Genomic DNA, 20,065 nt, shown 5'->3' on the forward strand with positions numbered 1-20,065 from the left:
TTCTTTTGCTGACATATTGTTTACTTCTAACCCCCATTTGTCTATCGCGTCAGGATTTTCGACCTGTAAATACTGAGTTCTGTTTCAATCCATGTACATTTTCCCTTGTTTGTTTATCCTAACCTCTTCTTCGAAAGATAGTATATGCTTATAGCTCACTATCGTTCCGGTTTCCGAGTGAGTCGAGTAAGAAGACATTTCGGATGTTGAATCTTAAAAAGTGTCTGAGACTTCTTCAGGAATTGTGTGCAAGGAATTGCCTTGATTCACGCTTTTTCAGGTAGATACTCTACTGGGGATTTGGGCCTTATATTATGTTGGTTTATCACTGTATGAGTTCAAAAGTCAAAAATGATGTCTCTGGATAGTAGAAGTAAATAATCGTGATTATTTACTTTTGTCAATTTTTACACTTTTTTGATAGGTTTGGCAAGTATACAACTTATTAGAGTCTCTGGGCAAATTTCAACAAGTTTGGACCAATTCTGATCAAGTTTATCAACTGTTTGGTGTCCGCAGACTCTAATTTCGAGAATCTGGCTTAAGTCTCACTTTTGGGATCCAAATTTCACCAGAATTGATTTGTGAGGTCTACTTGATGTGCTTGACCTTGTGGTATACTCCAATTTGCAAAATCATCAAGTTTTGAAGCAGATGTAAATAATCGCGATTATTTACTCCAGCTATATTTTTACAAGTTTTTACCCAACTTTGACACAGATCTGTTAAGCACCTTAAGTTAAGGTAACTAGCCAATTTTCATCAAGTTTGGACAATTTTTGGTCAAATGGTCATCAATTATCTACCGCAGACTAACTTTGCAATTTTAGTCATAAATTTCAATCCAGTGGTCCAAATCTTACCAAATTTGGTTTGTGGGCTTATTACAACATGGTGAAGCTAGTGGTATGCAGACTTGGTCAAAAAAGTTGAAAAATAGGGCAAATGTAAATAATCACAATTATTTACTTCTGATAATTTTTTACAAATTTTTGGTCAACTAAGCATATACACATGTTTATCACATCAACATAAGCCTATGAATCAACTTTCAACAAGTTTGGACAAATTTTTCCCAAATATATAGTCAAGATTCAAAAAGTCAATACAAACTTTAGTTTTTACCCATTTGTTGTCAGTTTAGTGATCCAAATCTTTTGGGCCTTTACAAAAGTTGTTTGTACACATGCAATGAGTCAATGGGATGAACCTTGGCCAATTTAGAGAAAAAAGTTAATAATCACGATTATTAACTTTATGCTTGCAATGAGCACTTTTTTGCAATTTTCTCAAAGATAGTCTTTACATGATGTATTTTAAGCCTATGAATCAAGTCAAAGCTTAATTTGGCCTAAAATGTCAAGAAAAAGTAAATAATCTGAGTTTTGGCCAACTCTTGAAATTTTTACTTCGAAGTGTCTTTGAGCTTACCCACTAGTTCGGACAACTCTTAGGCTTACTCTCCAGTCGGATTGAGTGGATTCGAGTCTTTTTGAGCTATTTCTAACCAGACCTGAAATTCTGCAACTTTCAATAACAACTCACACTTGATTCTTTCAGAGAGAGCAATGTTTTGAAATCCACCTTGGATCCTACTTACCCTACTTCTAGATTCTCATGCAATGGGGTTGTGAAAAGTGTTCACAAACACTCGTTTTCTTGTGTTTTTTATGTTTTTCAGAGTCTTGATCTTAAGACTTGTCTCGTCTACCAATCATTCTCCAAATCCTAATCTAAATCTACAATCCTACAGTCCTAAAGGTACTCAGAAAGTACGATTACTTCCAAGCTACCTCTACACAGCAAAAGACGACAATCTTAAGCTATGTGGTTTCTAAAAAGAAAGTTTTACTTTAGGTGAACCTAGAGGAAGTTAATGGACAATTACACAAGACGCTCGTGTTTTTCCCTAGTATAAATCTCTTCAATCCCCAACAACGGCGCCAAATGTGGGACGCATGTCTAACCTCACCATCCTATCTTATTGCAGTATTAGCGAGAACCACGATTAATTTGTCAAACCATGGGACGAACCTGACTCGACTAGTGCATAGAGGCTACAAGAGGTTGTCAATATTTTGAAAAATAACTCACAACTCGCATCTAACTTAGGCTACACTCAAGTGACTGAAATCACCAAAAGCCAATCGCTCATCGACAAACATATCACATCCGTTACAGCATCAAATGACATCCAAACATAACGAAACTTCTGGGACAAGTTGATAAGACCTAAGCACACATGCTTATGGTCTCAAACCCCACTTTAGGTCAAGTTCCAAAATCGCGATTATTAACAGCAGTGGATTTTGACCTAGTCGTTTTCGACCCAAAATGCATCTAAATGCTTAGCAATGATGCCCCAATACCCCACCTATGGTTAGTTTTTTATTTGAAAGTGTAAATCTCTAGTTATGATAAAATTAGGCCGCGGGTCTCAGCAACGCCAAAAGCTACGAAATACTGTGAACTGCTTACGTCAATGCGTAGAGCTCTTACCTGCGGGGTTGCAATGCAACAAACACAATCGCAATGTGACAACCGGGGAGGGAGTAGGAAGTGCGAGAAGGAGAGGAGTGAGCGCCGTTATCTCATGTTGTGTATTTCTTATCCAAAAAATTGTGAAAAACTTACAAAAATTGGCTTTTATACCTTAGCCAAGGTTTTTTGGGTGGTCGAAACTAATAATCTGGAGTTCTACCAACGGTGGGAAATGAGTGGTTGATACAATCTCGAAGCTTGTAGCCCCAGCTCATTAATTACAAGGTTTATCCGAGAAAATAGGATTTACAATATTCCTAATTTATCAAAATAATAATTGTTTTACGAGGAGAACTCCGAAAAATGGTGTCCATGTTAGCTTGCTGCTAACAAATATCCTATTCCCTTGAATCTCTAGGGGGAGTGCAAATAATTAGGTTAGGGTTCCTTATGCTTTTTAATTGTGTTTGATAAGTGTTGGTACCTTTTCCCATTGATGTGCCTCCTAGAGGTATTCTTTGTGTTTCCTAGTGTGTACAAGAACGTGTTGCTGTTGTTAGGCTTTAGACCTTCATGGAATCTTTCTCTCGTTCACACTTCAAATCAAGAGTGACCATCAACACAAACAGGTGTTTCTTGTCCATTAGCATTGCCCCTTATCTTTTTGCATCCATGTTTGTCTGCTTTACTTGTGATTGGTAGCATAATTTCCAGCACATTTGCTTAGTATCAACCATTAAATTCAATGTAATTTTTTGTCATAATCACTTGTCAAATCAAGCAATCCGACTAAGCTAGTTTGACCAAGCTAGGTGTTAGAGATCTTCTCTTAATACCATGGGGAATGACTTCCTAATAATCTATGGTTACTTAGGTTCTTAATCCGATTTAGGGAGCATTGTGTGCAATGTACTAGGGCTTTCTAGTGGGTTTACTCCCTATTGACCTTTAGCAGCGACTATTCCCCTCACGCACATTCCTATCACCTAAGACGGACGTCGTATTATTTATTTGGTAGAGTCAGGTACCGGGCTTGTCGGTCCAATAGGAAAAGGGTAAGAGTGATCGCCGATAAGAGACGCACTCTAACTAGAACATTCAAGGGATTAGTTGGCTAAGCATGGGCGCCCAAGTGTGAATGGGGCGAGCTCATATAAAAGTCAACTAAACCTAAAATTCACTGATTCTTTCATTTGTGCAATTGAAGAGTGCTCTTGCTCCATCTCCATCTCCATCTTCTTCTTCTTTATCTCCTTGTGTGTGTGTATGCGTGAGAGAGAGAGAGAGAGTGTGTGTGTGTGATAGAGCATTGCGACGGCGGCACGACAACGACGAGGTGGTTCAGCGTGGCGTAGCGGTGTCTCCCTCTTCTTCGCGGGTGAGGAATCCTCCACGACAACAAGCGTAGAACGGTGAGTGACACACCACCGTCATCTTTGAGCTTACTAGTTTAGGCTAGTTGCGTGCTTGGAGCCATTTGTGGCTCGCACACAGTGTATTGGCAAGTTCTTTGCATTGACACGTGTGACAGACGCGCACATTTTTGGCGTCGTTGCTGGGGAATGCCATACACTAAGCTTGAATGGTACTTTGTGCTTCTTTGTGGTGCAATTTCAATTGTAGGAAAGGTAGAGAAGGAAGGTGTGTGTGTTGAGAAGAAGGAGTTTGTTTTGCTGCTATGTATTATTTGGTTAATAAAGAATTGAAAGGTACTGTGTTTTCTTTGTTAATAAGGTTTTGAAAGGTACTGTGTTTTCTCTGTGATAAGGTGTTAGTATTAAGGTTGTAGATTCATAATGTTAGTTCTGTGTAAAGTACAGTAAGTAGTTCTGTTAGCTAGTGAGTTGTTGGTAGTAGTGTGTTAGTGTGTAACAGTAGCTATGTTAGTGGTAAGTAGGTAGGTTAGAAATAAAAATTAAAAAATTAAAAAGATTTTTTTTAAAAAATAAAATTTTGAAGGTAGAAACGGGATCAGGAATATCCCTCAGACCCAAGTCCAAGCTCACGCTCAGGCTTAGGCCTCAGTTGCCCTTTAAAATTACGTATTTTAGCCTCACACGTAGCTAAAAATTGACCTTTTTTGGAACCAACGGAGCTTCAAGTGACCGAAAGTTGTGTTGTAAAGCACACCACGACCCTCTAATTGATACGCTCGTTTTGAGCTATCACACACTTTCATCAAAAAATCGATCATAAAAAACATTAAAAAATATCAAAAAACGACTAAAAACAGATGCCTAAAAAAGTAAGCGGTTAACCTTCGAGGTTATTTGCCGACGCTTGTAGGGTGCCAAAGGCACATGCATCTGCGCTTTGGTCGTGTGCCAGAGATGGAGCAACTAGAGAGAATTTTGACCTATGCGAGTTCTCAATATCCACCTACCTTAGGTTCCGAGCCCTTGGCGGGACCCAAGGTAGTACAAACAAAGACCCAAACATAGCGGCTAGTGACTCTTCCTCTGACTACGAAGTCATGGAGGGTTTCCCAATGCCTAATCTCAATAGCTCAAGCCAAGACATGCATGCCATGGGTCCACGATATGGGCCCAGCGTGCTTAGCCACTTGGAGGAAACCTTTAGTAGAGCCACTCACTCCGAACATGGAGCTAATGATGTAAATGAGGGGGGTGGGGAAGTAAATTCTTCATTCATGACCAACGTAGACCCTATGCCCTTAGAGAATGTGCACGTGAATACTCCATTCAATACACCCCGTGACTCTTCAGAACTATTCTCCTCTGAGGTTATATTACATTATGGTAGAAGCCTTGCCGAAGTGCAAGAGGTTGAGCGATATATCATTACGACTAGGAAAAAGGAAATCAAGAGCTTATGCAAGGCGGAGCAATGAAGAGAGTTAAAAGCGAAAGCCTCTCTGTCAATATCCTTTCTAGGAGAGCAATCGAGTGCTCCTGACTTAACAACCACTAAGAGCCAACCCCTAGAAAGCAACATTGCATCTAGTTCAGCAACATTGCATCTAGTTCAAAGGACACCCCTAGCACCTCAATCCTAGATGGAATGTTCTTAAATGAGAACTGGGAGTACGAACTACAAACGGAAACTCTAACCGACCTATACACAGGTCACACTTATCACGTGGGTTGGTTAGCTGTCCTACAATCCACAATGGGTGCTACTAGTGTGGAGGATCAACAACAAAGAGTTTGTGAGGTCATCCATAGCATCATTGAGTTAGAGAGACAGAACAAGGGGATCAACATGCCTTCAATGGGTCTCATGAGATTCTTGGATACAGGGAAGGCTACACAACCAACCTTATCGCAAATGAAGACTCCCTCGGTAAGCCCGATGTATCCTCCATATGTTGTTTCGCGAGGGATCTCAGTGCAATCAGAGCCCACAAGTGATAGCTTTACCTTTCTAAGTCTAGCTCATCTTTCCCTTGATGACACCACGGCTACTATGCCTACCCCAATGATGGGCATGCCGAGAAACACGCCATGGAACTCATTTGTTAGTAAAGCACCGCTACATGGTAGCTCAATGCCTGCAACAATACCTACAAGTGTGTACCAATCGTATACACCCATGGGTCCTTGTACTCATGTAGTTCCTACCCCTCCCATTGATTCAACTACATATGCTCCACAACCACAACACCCAAGTTCTTATTTCCATGGGACGATACCGACTAGCATTAGCATGTCACATCCCACGTTTGGTATGCCTAGGGTCATACATATGAAGTTTGGGCCGCCACATGGCACAACACCGTACCAAACGTGGAATCCAAGGGCTTCTTATGCACCAAGCCCAATGCCAATACCTACTCCACATGTAGTCTCTAAGGCGCCTTCACCCACGGTGCCTGCTCACTTAGGTGACTTGGCAACATTTGCGCAAGCTATCGGTCGATCTATCGCTGAGAATATGCGTGACACGACTGGTAGAGAGCCTAGAAGTAAGGCAGTACAAATAGCCAAGCTCACACAAAAATTTAGTGTAGACGGGGATGTGAGAAAGCATATCGAAGTGTTTGAACAAATATGCGATTCTCTAGGAGAACACAATGACCTGCATAAGAGTAATGCTTAAAGCCTAACCTTAAGTGGAAAGGCTGGGGGTATTGGTATAGAACCCTAAGGGTGGAAGAAAAAATGATTTACCCTACTCTTACGAGACTGTTCTTAAAAGAATGCATACGAGAGGGAGTGCTTTGGGGTGTTCTCGATCGGTCGGCTCGGTTGGTGTTTTGTGCTGGTCGAGATTCGCCAAGGCCACGTCACCAGGGATTTGTTCCCATTAGCGACACCGCTAATGGGATGGCAAATTTTTAGGAGGAGGGTTTTTTCTCGCTCTCAGACATAGGCGAAGGTGCTCTCTCTCTCTCTCTCTCTCTCTCTCATCCTCTGTGAGCATAGAAGCAAGGATTATTTCTCTCGTACTCGGCTAGAAAACCAAAGCGAAGCTCTCTTTCTCGGCCCTTAAGAAACCTTTCGATCTCTCTCTCTTTCTCTCTCTTTGTCGGCACATGAGGTGAAGCGAGGAAGGAGGAGGAAAAGGGAGTCGGAGCTTGGGAAAGGAGCTCGGTAAGAGTCGAAGCTCGGCTTGGCAAAGGTAACCAGCAAAAGCAACAAAGGAAAGCAAGTTGAGATGTCGTAATCGGCAAGCAAGGGATAGGGGTACAAAGGAAAAGCGCAGTCTCTCTCTCTCGTGCTTGAGAAGGAGAGGATCTCGAGTTGCTGCATGAAGGTGGCATGAGCTGGGAAGAGGGAAAAACAAGGCAGGCCAGGCAAGTGTAGTGGCCAAGCAAGGTCAAAGCTTCGGACAACAATTGAAGAGCAGCATGAGTGCTTGCAGAATCCAAGGGCAGTTGAAGCAAATAAAACGACAGGAAAAATTTTCCTTCATGGTCATCGGTCTAAACATTAATAAATAGTCTTATTAAGCCCCGGTATCGTTAACGACCCAGTTAATTTGTTAAGGGAGCTTAAACTCCTATTTATCAGTTCATCCAAGTGTTGGTGCTGCTAAGAAGCCACCTTGGCTACAGATTACATTGTACTCAGAGTTTGAATTGATTAATTGAAGACTACGGTGATTGCCAAAGCCATATGCATCTGTTTTTCTTGTTCTCTCTCACACCTCCCACAGCCAAAGGCCCGGCGCCTGCCCGGCTCCAATAGCGAACACTTATCTCCCAACACCGAGTGTCCTATTAGGCTACAAAAGAACTCCACACTAATGCAAACCAATCAAGCGAGCACATCTACAATGCCGATACTCATGTGTAATTGATGTGGCATAGATCATTTGATTGCCCAATGTCTAAATAATCCAAATGCGCCAAAGATCACGCCATTAAACTTGATTGAGGTTACCGAGGAGCCATCACAAAGTACACATGTGGTACTGGTAAACGTACTCACATGATCGATGCTCCAAAAACAAAATTATATTCTTGAGGAAAGAGACACGGCATCCATTGCCCAATCTCCGAAAAAGAAGAAAACACGAAGGAAGAGATCGCAAAAAGCAGCGAAGTCACACCCCCGTTCAAAGACCAACATAGGGACTGGTGACGAACCCCTATATATGAATGACGCTGAAGAGAATTCTGATTCAGGAGAAACCATGGAGACCAAAATGACCACTAAGATAGAAACCAACAAGGAAGATCTTCATGAGCCACAATGGCCAGGATCCAAGAAGAAGATAGGAACTTATCCAAACCCTACAGAGGAGATCGAGCGAGTCAAGCAATTAAGGAGTTTGGTAGAACATACCCAAAGGGATCTAGAACCAGCACATAGGCAGATCCAGATTATAGACATCGTGTTCCCTACTCAACAACAACCTCACCAAGTCCATAGACCCTTCAACATACCTAGTGTCATCCAAGAAGAAAGTGACTTAAAGTCATGGGAAAGTGGGCGTACTCACTTCTTGTTGGAAAGAATTCTCACAGAGGGGCTACCTGATCCTATAGAAGAAATGGAGATCCCATCTTCCCCATGTCAAGGGGCTGAAGCCCAAAAGATGCCGTTAAACATTGCCAAATTGATGGATTTCATGTCTTCAAAAGATAGAACCACCATCATGTCCAAACTATATAAAGACCCTGAGCTAGTCTCAGCTCTTCGAGCTTTCATCAATGGAGAATTGAAGGTTGGGCTACCACAAATTGCACAGATGGATGGAGCTGGGGAGATGCCAATAGAGGAGGAACACTTAGATCCACAACCCAACCTAGATCAAACCTTGTTAGAGAAATACTTGTCAACAAGTTGGGACAATACTTTGAGGGTGATGAATCCAATGCGACCATACCAATATCTACTAAGGGATTGACTGTGAAGGGAATCCTTGATGGTGGCGCGCTCAGGTTAGCATTGTGACTTATAATTGCTGAGAAACTATGCGAAGACCTCACCTTGCGACCAGAACCATAGTAGTGAAGATGGCCAATGGATCTAATGTTAAACCTATTGGGATGCTAGAAGATCTCAAGATCAAGGTCTTTGGCCATAAAATAAAAGTTACCTTCATTGTTATGGATTCCTCCAAGCACACTATGGCATCTAAGATGATCTTAGTACGTCCTTTCATGAGGGAAGTAAAAATGGTGCATGACTGGTCTAAAACCCATGTCTACTTGCAGTTCTAACTTGATTCTGTTATTGGAGTAGATCTTGTAATTGGTCGAGCACATCCTCTAGGAAATAGGTTTATAATTGATCATAGATCTGACACCACAGCTCACTCGGCCCCATTGCAATATTGTTACACGTGTAAAGCGGACACTGATGTTGAGGAAGATTCTCCTTATATGGACGTACTACCTGGGATAATTGAGTCGGACAATGTGGATTGGGTCCACCTAGCGGCAACCATAGACACTTGGGGAGATAGGGGGACGACCTGGGTAACACCTAAGGGGGGTGAAATGCCCGTACCCTTAAATATGCTACAAGCAATGCATATAGCTTCTGACAAGACTCATCCTCAAATTTTAAAAAAAAACATACAAGTGGGTCCCTAAATCTTCTTTAGGGACCATAGCTAGTGCTAAAAAATAGAAGCCTTGTAAGAAACGTCTCACTTGCCCCAAGAATGTAAAGAAACATTGCGTTGGATTCCTAAACGACTATTGGAAGCCCAAGGCTACTATCAAGGAAATGATCAAATATGGGTGCCAAAACGTGGATTGTGTTCTTACCTATCACCTAACCCATGTGAGCCCAATCCCGTAGCTCCAAAATGAATTGACAATCACGGAAAGAAAAAAATCACAGAATGCTACACACCCACTCCAGAGCTAGTTTGGGTACCGAAGAAAGAACGATTTGTTCCACCTAGCTCAGGAAGGGGGGAGTCCCATGAAGCTTCTAGCTCCTCATGTAATGCATCCATAGAGGTAAAAGCTTCTCCACAGCCTCCACCTACAATAGTGGACCTCCATAAAGCTACAAAGGAATCCACACCTCCCAGTGTTCAAGAATCACTTGATGAACCACTTCAAGTTCGATCCTGGAAGAGTACCTTACCACCCTTGCAACTCGATGAGGCACCTAAGGTAATAGAAAACTACTGGCAAAAATCCTCACCTATTACCAACTGGAGCAATTGGTTTGAAAGGGTGACAAGCACATTTCAAACAGTATGACCTACCAAAGGAAGGGGGGAAGTCTTTATTCGCGTCATCCTATTGAATTATTTCCCTCTCAACCTTACTCCCTGACCTCTCAATCTCCCAATCTTAGGAAATGTATATATAAAGCCTTATACTCACAAAAAAGAAAAAAAGTAAAGCGCAAGAGCAATTAGCAAACGAGTATGCACAATTAAAGTCAAAACATTGACCAAACCTATATATAAATCCTTATACTCACAAAAAAGAAAAAAAGTAAAGCGCAAGAGAAATTAGCAAACGAGTATGCACAATTAAGTCAAAACATTGACCAAACCTACACATTCACATACGGTACACTGAAACAGAAACCTATGTCATAAAACATTTTAATCCTCAATACTCGAGTGATGGAGGGTAGGTAGGATTAGTACGTTAGGAGTGTTTATGTTTTAGAGTTTAGTGATTATCAAAGTTCTTTCTTCCCAACGATGTGCCTCCTAGAGGTATTCTTTGTGTTTCCTCGTATATACAAGAACGTATTGTTGTTGTTAGGATTTGGAACTTCATGGGATCTTTCTCTCGTTCACTCTTCAAATCAAGCGCGATCATCAACACAAACAGGTATTTTGTCCATTAGGATTGTCCCTTATCTTTTTTGCATCTATGTTTGTCTACTTTAATTGTAATTGGTAGCATAATATTCAGCACATTTTCTTAGTACCAAACATTAAATTCAATGTAATTTTTTGTCATAATCACTTGTCTAGGTTTAAAAATCAAGCAGTCTGACTAAGCTAGCTTAACCAAGCTAGGCGTTAGAGATCTCTTAATACCATGGGGATTGCCTTCCTAATAATCTATGGTTACTTAGGTTCTTAAGCTGGAGGAGAAATCTCAGTTTGATTTGGTACTTCACTCACGTGTATCGCCTATGGTACTAGAGCCCTAGAGGTTCCCAGTGTGGGCGCTTTTCCTTGAAAAGCAAACATCCTAAGGCATACAAAATAAGCACACACATCAAAATTGAAACAATGTGAAAAGACTTGGGGGGGTCAAAGAAAAGGAAATAAGTTAGGCGATGATTTCATGAGCAATTCCTTTTATCGTAGCTTAACTACAAGGTCTTCTAGGTATATCCTCTAGTCAGCCCTCGGACATGAAATACTTGGCTCTCACGATTAAACAACTTAATTGACCAGAGAAAAATGAGAAGGTATTAATAGTCAATCTTTAGTGCCTTTGGATTGTTAAATTAGCGACCCCATACTTGTTTAAATTTTTACCTTTACAACTGTGTTTGATTATATTCCAATTTAATGTTTATTGCTGACAAATGGTTTAAAATTATGTTAACAAATCAAATTGTCTGCCTACAACTGCATATGCTTTTTAATTGTATACGAGAATGCAATTACTCTGCCAATGTTGTTTGATTTTGCAGTGACTGAAGAAGGCTAAGTACATTCATTTCAAATGCTCTTCCAACTCGACGAATGATCTTCAACTCAATAGCTTCCGAGGACGGAATCTACATCAAGAAGGGGGGCATGTTAACCCTCACGCACATTCCTATCACCTAAGACGGACGCCGTATTATTTATTTGGTAGAGTTAGGTATCAGGCTTGTCGGTCCAATAGGAAAAAGGTAAGAGTGATCGACGATGAGAGGCGCACTCTAATTGGAACATTCAAGGGATTAATTGGCTAAGCATGGGCACCCAAGTGTGAATGGGGCGAGCTCATATAAAAGGCAATTAAACCTAAAATTCACTGATTCTTTCATTTGTGCATTTGAAGAGTGCTCTTGCTCCATCTCCATCTTCTTCTTCATCATCTCCTTGTGTGTGTGTATCCGTGAGAGAGAGAGAGAGAGAAAGAGTGTGTGTGTGTGTGTGTGTGTGTGTGATCGAGCATTGTGACGGCGGCATGACGGCGGTGAGGTGGTTGAGCGCGGCATATCGGCGTCTCCCTCTTCTCGCGGCAAGGAATCCTCCACGACAGCAAGCGTAGAGTGGTGAGTGACACACCATCATCATCTTTGAGCTTACTACTTTAAGCTAGTTGCGTGCTTGGAGCCATTTGTGGCTCGCACACAGTGTATTGGCAAGTTCCTTGCATTGACAGGTGCGAAACTTGCCAATACACTGTGTGTGAGCCACAAATGGCTCCAAGCACGCAACTAGCCTAAACGAGTAAGCTCAAAGATGACGATGGTGTGTCACTCACCGCTCTACGCTTGCTGTCGTGGAGGATTCCTCTTCGTGAGAAGGAGGGAGACACCGCAATGCTGTGCTCAACCCGCCTCGCGGCCGTCGTGCCTCCATCACAATGCTCTCTCTCTCTCTCTCTCTCTCTCTCTCTCTCTCTCTCTCTCTCTCTCTCTCTCTCTCTCTCTCTCTCTCTCTCTCTCTCTCTCTCTCTCTCTCACACACACACACACACACACACACACACACACACACACGCGCGCGCACGCACGCGCACACACACACACAAGGAGATGAAGAAGAAGAAGAAGATGGAGATGGAGCAAGAGCACTCTTCAATTGCACAAATGAGAGATTGAGTGAATTGTAGGTTTAGTTGACTTTTATATGAGCTCGCCCCATTCACACTTGGGCGCCCATGCTTAGCCAACTAACCCTTGAATGTTCCAGTTAGAGTACGCCTCTCATCGACGATCACTCTTAACCTTTTCCTATTGGACCGACAAGCCCGGTACTTGACTCTACCAAATACATAATACGGCGTCCATCTTAGGTGATAGGAATGTGCGTGAGGGTTAAAATGCCCCCCTTCCTGATGTAGATTCCGTCCTTGGAAGCTATTGAGTTGAAGCTCGTTTGTCGAGATGGAAGAGCCTTTGAGATGAGTGTCCTTAGTCTTCTTCATTCACTACAAAATCAAACAAAATTGGCACAGTAATTGCATTCCTATATACAAGTAAAAAGCACATGCAGTTGTAGCCAGAAAATTTCATTGGTAATAGAATTTTAAACCATTTCTCAATAATAAACATTAAATTGTAATATAATCAAATGCATAAATAGTTGTAAAGGTAGAAAACTAATCAAGTTCAGGGTTGCTAATTTAACTATTGAAAGGCACTAAAGATCGACTATTAATACCATGGACAAACTTCTCAATTTTCTCTGGTCCATTAAGTTGTTTAATCGTGAGAGCCAAGTATTTTATGTCCAAGGGTTGACTAGAGGCTATACCTAGAAGACCTCATAGTTAAACTACGATAAAAGGAATTCTCATGAAATCATTGCCTGACATATTTACTTTTCTTTGACCCCCCAAAGTCTTTTTACAGTGATTCAATTTTGATGTGTGTGCTTATTTTGTATGCCTTGGGTTTTTTGCTTTTCAAGGAAAAGTGCACACATTGGGAACCTCTAGGGCTCTATTACCATAGGTGATACATGTGAGTGGAGTACCAAATCAAGCTGAGGCTTATCTTCCAGCTTGAGATTTTACATTGTGGCACTTTAATTTTTTTGTTTTTTCGTTTTTCAGCATTTTATTTTTGTAACTTTGGGGGGTCATATAACACTGCTACCCTCCCTATGCTCATCACACTAGTAAACCCCCTTTATAATACTTAAGTTAAAGGTCAATAGGGACTAAGCCCACTAGTAAGCCCTAGTACATTGCACACAATGCTGCCTAAATCGGATTAAGAACCTAAGTAACCATAGATTATTAGGAAGGCATTCCCCATGGTATTAAGAGAAGATCTCTAACACCTAGCTTGGTCAAACTAGCTTAGTTGGACTGCTTGATTTTTAAACCTAAACAAGTGATTACAACAAAAAATTACATTGAATTTAATGTTTGATACTAAGCAAATGTGCTGGAAATTAGCTACCAATCACAATTAAAGCAGACAAACATGGATGCAAAAAGTTAAGGGGCAATGCTAATGGACAAGAAACACCTATTTGTGTTGATGGTCGCGCTTAATATGAAGTGTGAACGAGAGAAAGATTCCATGAAGGTCCAAATCCTAACAACAGCAACATGTTCCTGTACACACTAGGAAACACAAAGAATACCTCTAGGAGGCACATCATTGGGAAAAGGTACGAACACTTATTGAACACAATTAAAAAACATAAGGAACCCTAACTTAATTATTTGCACTCCCCCTAGAAATTTAAGGGAATAGGATATTGTAAAGATTGGGGGGAAATCCTAAGGCTAGACCCCTATCCTCATCGTCGAGAAAAACAAAGTCATCATCCATGAGACCATCTGTGCCATCTGAATAATCATGTAAATCTTCTTCATCCTTCATCATCAGAGGCACCAATGTTTACAAAAGGTCACTAGACGCCTATAGTCATCTTGGTCAAAAGGATAGGCTTGTGCAATGGGAGATACACTCTCTACTAAGTATGGATCAGTTGTGGTCAAGAGACATATCAGCCATTCTAACTCCTTGAAATTCCTCTCACATGCTATCGTACCTACCAAATCCCATTCACAGGCAAGCACCGGAAAGACCATGTGAAACATTTGTGAAAAGTAACGAGGGTACCTCTCACCCAAGGGAGGAGTGGATGACTCTAGCGTACTAGCCATATCTGTACACTCAAATAGATGATGGTTAGAGTGCACAAGGGTCATGTTCTTGTGCATAATGTGTTTTTATGACTCTGTGTTATGGATCTTTCTCTTTTACTTTTTTATCTTGTTTTTTTGAGTATAAGGCTTTATATATACATTCCCTAAGATTGGAGATTGAGAGGTCAGGGAGGGAGGTTGAGAGGGAAGCAAGTGAATGATGGATGTCAGCAAACACTCCCCCTTCGTTGGGTAGATCATACCTTTTGGAATGATGTCGTCACCTTTTGAAACCAATTGTTCCAATTTGTTATGGGTGAAGATTTTTGCCAGTAGTTTTCTATTACCTTAGGTGCCTCATCGAGTTGCAAGGGTGGTAAGGTACTTTCCCAGGATTGAACTTGAAGTGGTTCATCAGGTGATTCTTGAACACTGGGAGGTGTGGATTCCTTTGTAGCTTCATGGAGGTCCACTATTGTAGGTGGAGGTTGTGGAGAAGCTACAAGATTGGGCGCACATGGGCTCGGTGACAAGTAAGAGCACAATTTACGTTTTGGCACCCAGATTTGATCATTTCCTTTATAGTAGCCTTGGCTTCCAATAGTTTTTTATAAATCCAACGCAACATTTCTTTACATTTCTTGGGGGGAATGGGACGTCTCTTACCAGGCTCCTCTCTTTTAGCACTGGCTATGGTCGCTAGAGAAGCTTTAGGGACCCACTTGTATGTTTTGTTCATTATGTTGGGATGGGTCTTGTGTGTCTCAAGCTTTATTTCAGCTACATTAGTTGAAGCTATAGAGAGTTGAGCTATGGGGACATATGGTTCAACCTCTTGGGCATGCAATGTTTTGGGTTTTATTTCCTTAAGAGGCAATATCTCAGGGACTATGGCTTGAGTGGTAGGGCTAAAAGTTGGTTTTTATGTTGTGACACCCCCTATCCCCCAATCAATAGTGCATTTAGTGGCTATCATCCACGTGCGTCCTAAGTTTATATTACCCTCCATAGTTCCAACAGGCATGACCAAAAAGTCTTGAGCTACAACCCCATTGTCATAACTGACAGAAGTGTGCTAGATTCCAAAAACCGCAGTTTTTTTCTTGTTGACACCCCTGACTTGGATAATACTCTCAGATAGAGGTGGCTTCCCTAACTCACACCACTCCCCATATGATAGCAGATTATATTTAGCACCCGTGTCCAATAAGGTGTTATATAGCACTTTTCCATAGGTTGTCTTTAACTCAATAGGGTATCGTAGAGGTGTGTCGGAGTCCAACCAATCCTCGTCGATTTCAACGTGGAATGCGCCAAAAATGTGCGCGTCTATCGCACGTGTCAATGCAAAGAACTTGCCCATACACTGTGTGCGAGCCACAAATGGCTCCAGGCATGCAACTATCCTAAACTAGTAAGCTCAAAGATGGCGATGGTGTGTCACTCACCGCTCTACGCTTGCTGTCGTGGAGGATTCCTCGCCACGAAGAAGAAGGAGCCGCCGATGCGCCCGCTCAACCGCTTCGCCACCGCCGTGCCATCATCGCAATGCTCTCTCTCTATCTCTCTCTCTCTCTCTCTCTCTCTCTCTCTCTCTCTCTCTCTCTCTCTCCTCTCTCTCTCTCTCTCTCTCTCTCTCTCTCTCTCTCTCTCTCTCGCATACACACACACAAGGAGATGAAGAAGAAGAAGATGGAGATGGAGCAAGAGCACTCTTCAATTGCACAAATGAAAGAATGAGTGAATTTTAGGTTTAGTTGACTTTTATATGAGCTCGCCCCATTCACACTTGGACGCCCATGCTTAGCCAACTAATCTCTTGAATGTTCCCGTTAGAGTGCACCTCTCATCTGCGATCACTCTTACCCTTAGGTGATAACCCTCACGCACATTTCTATCACCTAAGACGGACACCGTATTATTTATTTGGTAGAGTCAGGTATCGGGCTTGTCGGTCCAATAGGAAAAGGGTAAGAGTGATCACAGATGAGAGGTGCACTCTAATTGGAACATTCAAGGGATTAGTTGTCTAAGCATGGGTGCCCAAGTGTCAATGGGGTGTTAATGGTACAGACATTCAGAACGGGAAAACAAAGGAGTCAGAATGGAACTGGAACTGGAACTGGAACAGAACACAGAAACAGACTAATTCCGCCATAACTTCCGTCATCATATTCCCAAACAGACACTGATCGAAAGTTACATAGTTGGAGAATACCAATGGGCAACTCCCTTTCCCAAGAACACCCCTTGGAATCCCAAAAGTACAAAAGTTGATATTCCAAATTCCACTAAGGTAAAACATCCAAAATTCCCTAGGCTTAACACCTGGCATAGCCCGGTGGCTAGAGCCATAGGCTGACCTCGACCCGCAATCCCTTGATCAAGTATTCTACTCCCCAGCAACACCTTTTGCATCTGTCTCCAAAGCCTTTTCTGCCACAAAATCCGGATCCGCTTGCTTTTCCACATCCGATTCCGCCTGCTTCCACTCCACCTGCTACATTCCGATCTGGTCCCAAAACATCATTGCTCAGCTCCGTTGTCCACTTACTCAGACCCCCTGTATTTACTTCAATTCCCTTGCTTTTGTTCTTCAACTCCTCCATCTCTGCAACTAGTTTCTCATTCTCCATCTTCAATGCCTCGTTCTCCCTCCTAATGCTCTCCTTTCCAGCTAGCTGAAACCAATTCTTGAAGCGGTCCGTCGACACTTCCATATGCTCCTCCAAATCCTAGTTGTTGTATTCCACATCTCCTACGCATATTCCAGCACTTCTTGCTTCAAGGCATCCGCATCCAAATCAGCTACTAAGAGACGTGTCATCCCCCCCATCAGCTTTCCCTTAACATTTTTAGAAAACATTTCGCCTGTCTTCTCCTTAACAGTCAGTGAACTGCGACGTTCACACACTTGGATGTGATCTCCAACACTTCTCACCACTGTAATCTTATAATGATGAATTTTCACCTCAATTCGGGCATGCCATGCAAGATTCACCCAAAAAATATTCGTCCTTAAATGAGTCACATCAGCACTGAGCGAGTTTTTATCCTTAAAGTGAGTACACCCACTAATGAGTACCCCTTGACCCTTTTGCCCAATCCCATTCCTCCGACTTTCCTCCTTCTTGACTTCCAATTCCACAGTCCGAATTCCAACATCTAGTCCGCAATCCGAATTCCCAATTCCAGATCCCTTTACAGGTTTTGATTCAGCTCCATCTACATTTCCAAAGATGACTTCATCATTTGCTGCAATATCTTTAGTCTTCCACAACATCCACTGTGAAATTTCAAGAACTTTTAATATCTGAATTTGCATCTGCATTTCCGCCTGAATCTGAATTCCAATCTGAATCTAGATTTGAATTTGAATCTCGCTCGGAATATGAATCTGAACCAAAATCTGACACTTGGGATACTCCTCTTCATGTCCTTTATACAACAGTGCCCTATCAACTCCTTCATATTTGTTCTGATTTTGTCCACTCCAAGAAGAAAATGATGTTGTTAATCCTCACTGAGTATCGATGTCATCCTCCTTGTGACACTGATTGTCATACCTCTTTATCAAGATTTCCACGGCTTCCATTAAAATTTGCATCTGAATTGGTCTTTGCGTCCAAAATTGCAGTTGAATCCAAATCCAAAATTGAGACTGAATCTGAATTTGAGTCTAAATCACATTCGTTATCTTCCAAAATTTGACTTGCTTTATCAACTGAAAATTTTCCCTCAATATCTCTTCATATCCATCTATATGAAACTGCCGCAATATGGAATGCCACCTCCAACTTCCAATATGAATATCATCATCCTCAATATCCTCCGTTATACTGATGTCATCTTCTGGTCCTTGTTGCTGCAATTGTTGCTTGGCTCTTTTGACATTTGCTTTGAAGTCCGCTTGAAATGACAAAATTCCGCCATGATATCCGCATTAGCATGCACATCCTCCATTTGCTGCTGACAACTGTCCTCTTCAAATGTATGTGAATTCCCAATGAGCATGACAATTCAATCAGTTGAAAAGGAATAATCCTCCTGTGCTTCATGGACACACTTCCGTGGTAGGATAGAGGTAACCAGGGTTTCTGCCCGGCTCTGTTCCCTAACCTCATGTTGCTCCTCCTTACCTTGCTGCCTTTTATCTTGCTGATATTGCTGATCCTCCACATGGTCTTCTTTCCAACTTCCCACTTGAATTTGATGAGCTACCACCCGTTGATTTTCTGATCGAAACTGTTGTGTACATTGTTGGTATACAATTTCCACAAGATTTGCTAACTGCATATTTCCATCAGTGGATCTTCATGGTGACAATTCCTCCGAAACTGAGTTGTTCATTGTTGTTGCTGCAAATTCCTCCTGAGTACATCTGATTTTTGAAACTTCTTCCTGCTTTGACTCTTCATTTGTAATCCTACATACATTCTCAATTGAACCCAAAAATAAATCAATCGCCTCTTCTTCTTCATTCCTCTCTCTATCCATCACCTCTCCGTTCATCCGATTATCCACCTGTACATTCCTCACATTATCTGCCTCTTCAAATGGTCTTTGATTTCCGTGAACAACATCCTCAATATGTATGATTTTCTTCTCCTCTGAATAATAAATCTCATTGACAAGTGACAACACCGACATCAATTTCAGCAATGGATATTCCATCTCCACTCTATGAGCACGCTCCACTGATAGGGTAGGGGTATCTAGGGGTAGTATTAGGCTCTCTTGGCCAACCTCCTTTTGCACCTCCTTCTCCTCCACCTTTGGTATCCCCACATGATAGATATCCGTCTCCAAGCCAACCCATCCGTCATCATCATCACTTAATTCATCTTCAAACTCAGCCGTATATACATCCCTCAATCTCTCACATGCTTCCTGCAATTTTCTCACCTCCTTCCTGCTGGAACATGATGTCCTTCTCTTTCCTTTATGATTAGTCAACCACTCATATGCCCTCTCTAAGTCATCCTCAAAATCTTCCAACTTATCCCATGCTACCTGTGTCCTATCAACTGATGCTTTATGCATTCTTTGGCTAAATTTTGGAAGTTTTGAACACAAATCCACCATACACCACTTCCTACATGCATCTCCCTTTGAACACTCATCAACTGCACATGGGCAATCCTCCACTTCATGCTTCCGACTCATGCATCCCTTGCATTTATTCCTCTTCTTCTTTTGATTCCCCATGGCGCTTATCCACTAGAACTTTGATTTGGAATTTGGCTGCTTTCTGACTTCCACATTTGCAACATTTCTAATTCCAGATTCCGCAATTTGACTTCAAACTCTGCAACAGTCATTCTGATTTGAATTCTGATTCTGCAAACTTATCTGATTCTTGATTCTGGTGGTACTCAACTTCCTGCACTTCCTCCTAGTGGAACTTGACTCCTA

General features: G+C 41.8%; 1 pseudogene; it reads right to left on the reverse strand.

Annotated features, from left to right (window-relative positions):
- Window positions 1–18,484: 18,484 nt before the first annotated feature.
- LOC147435812 (uncharacterized) lies at window positions 18,485–19,735 on the reverse strand (annotated as a pseudogene).
- Window positions 19,736–20,065: the final 330 nt, after the last annotated feature.

The sequence above is a fragment of the Adiantum capillus-veneris genome, chromosome 18 (genome assembly GCF_014529385.1).
Source record: "Adiantum capillus-veneris isolate H3 chromosome 18, ASM1452938v2, whole genome shotgun sequence".
Taxonomy (NCBI): Eukaryota; Viridiplantae; Streptophyta; class Polypodiopsida; order Polypodiales; family Pteridaceae; genus Adiantum; species Adiantum capillus-veneris.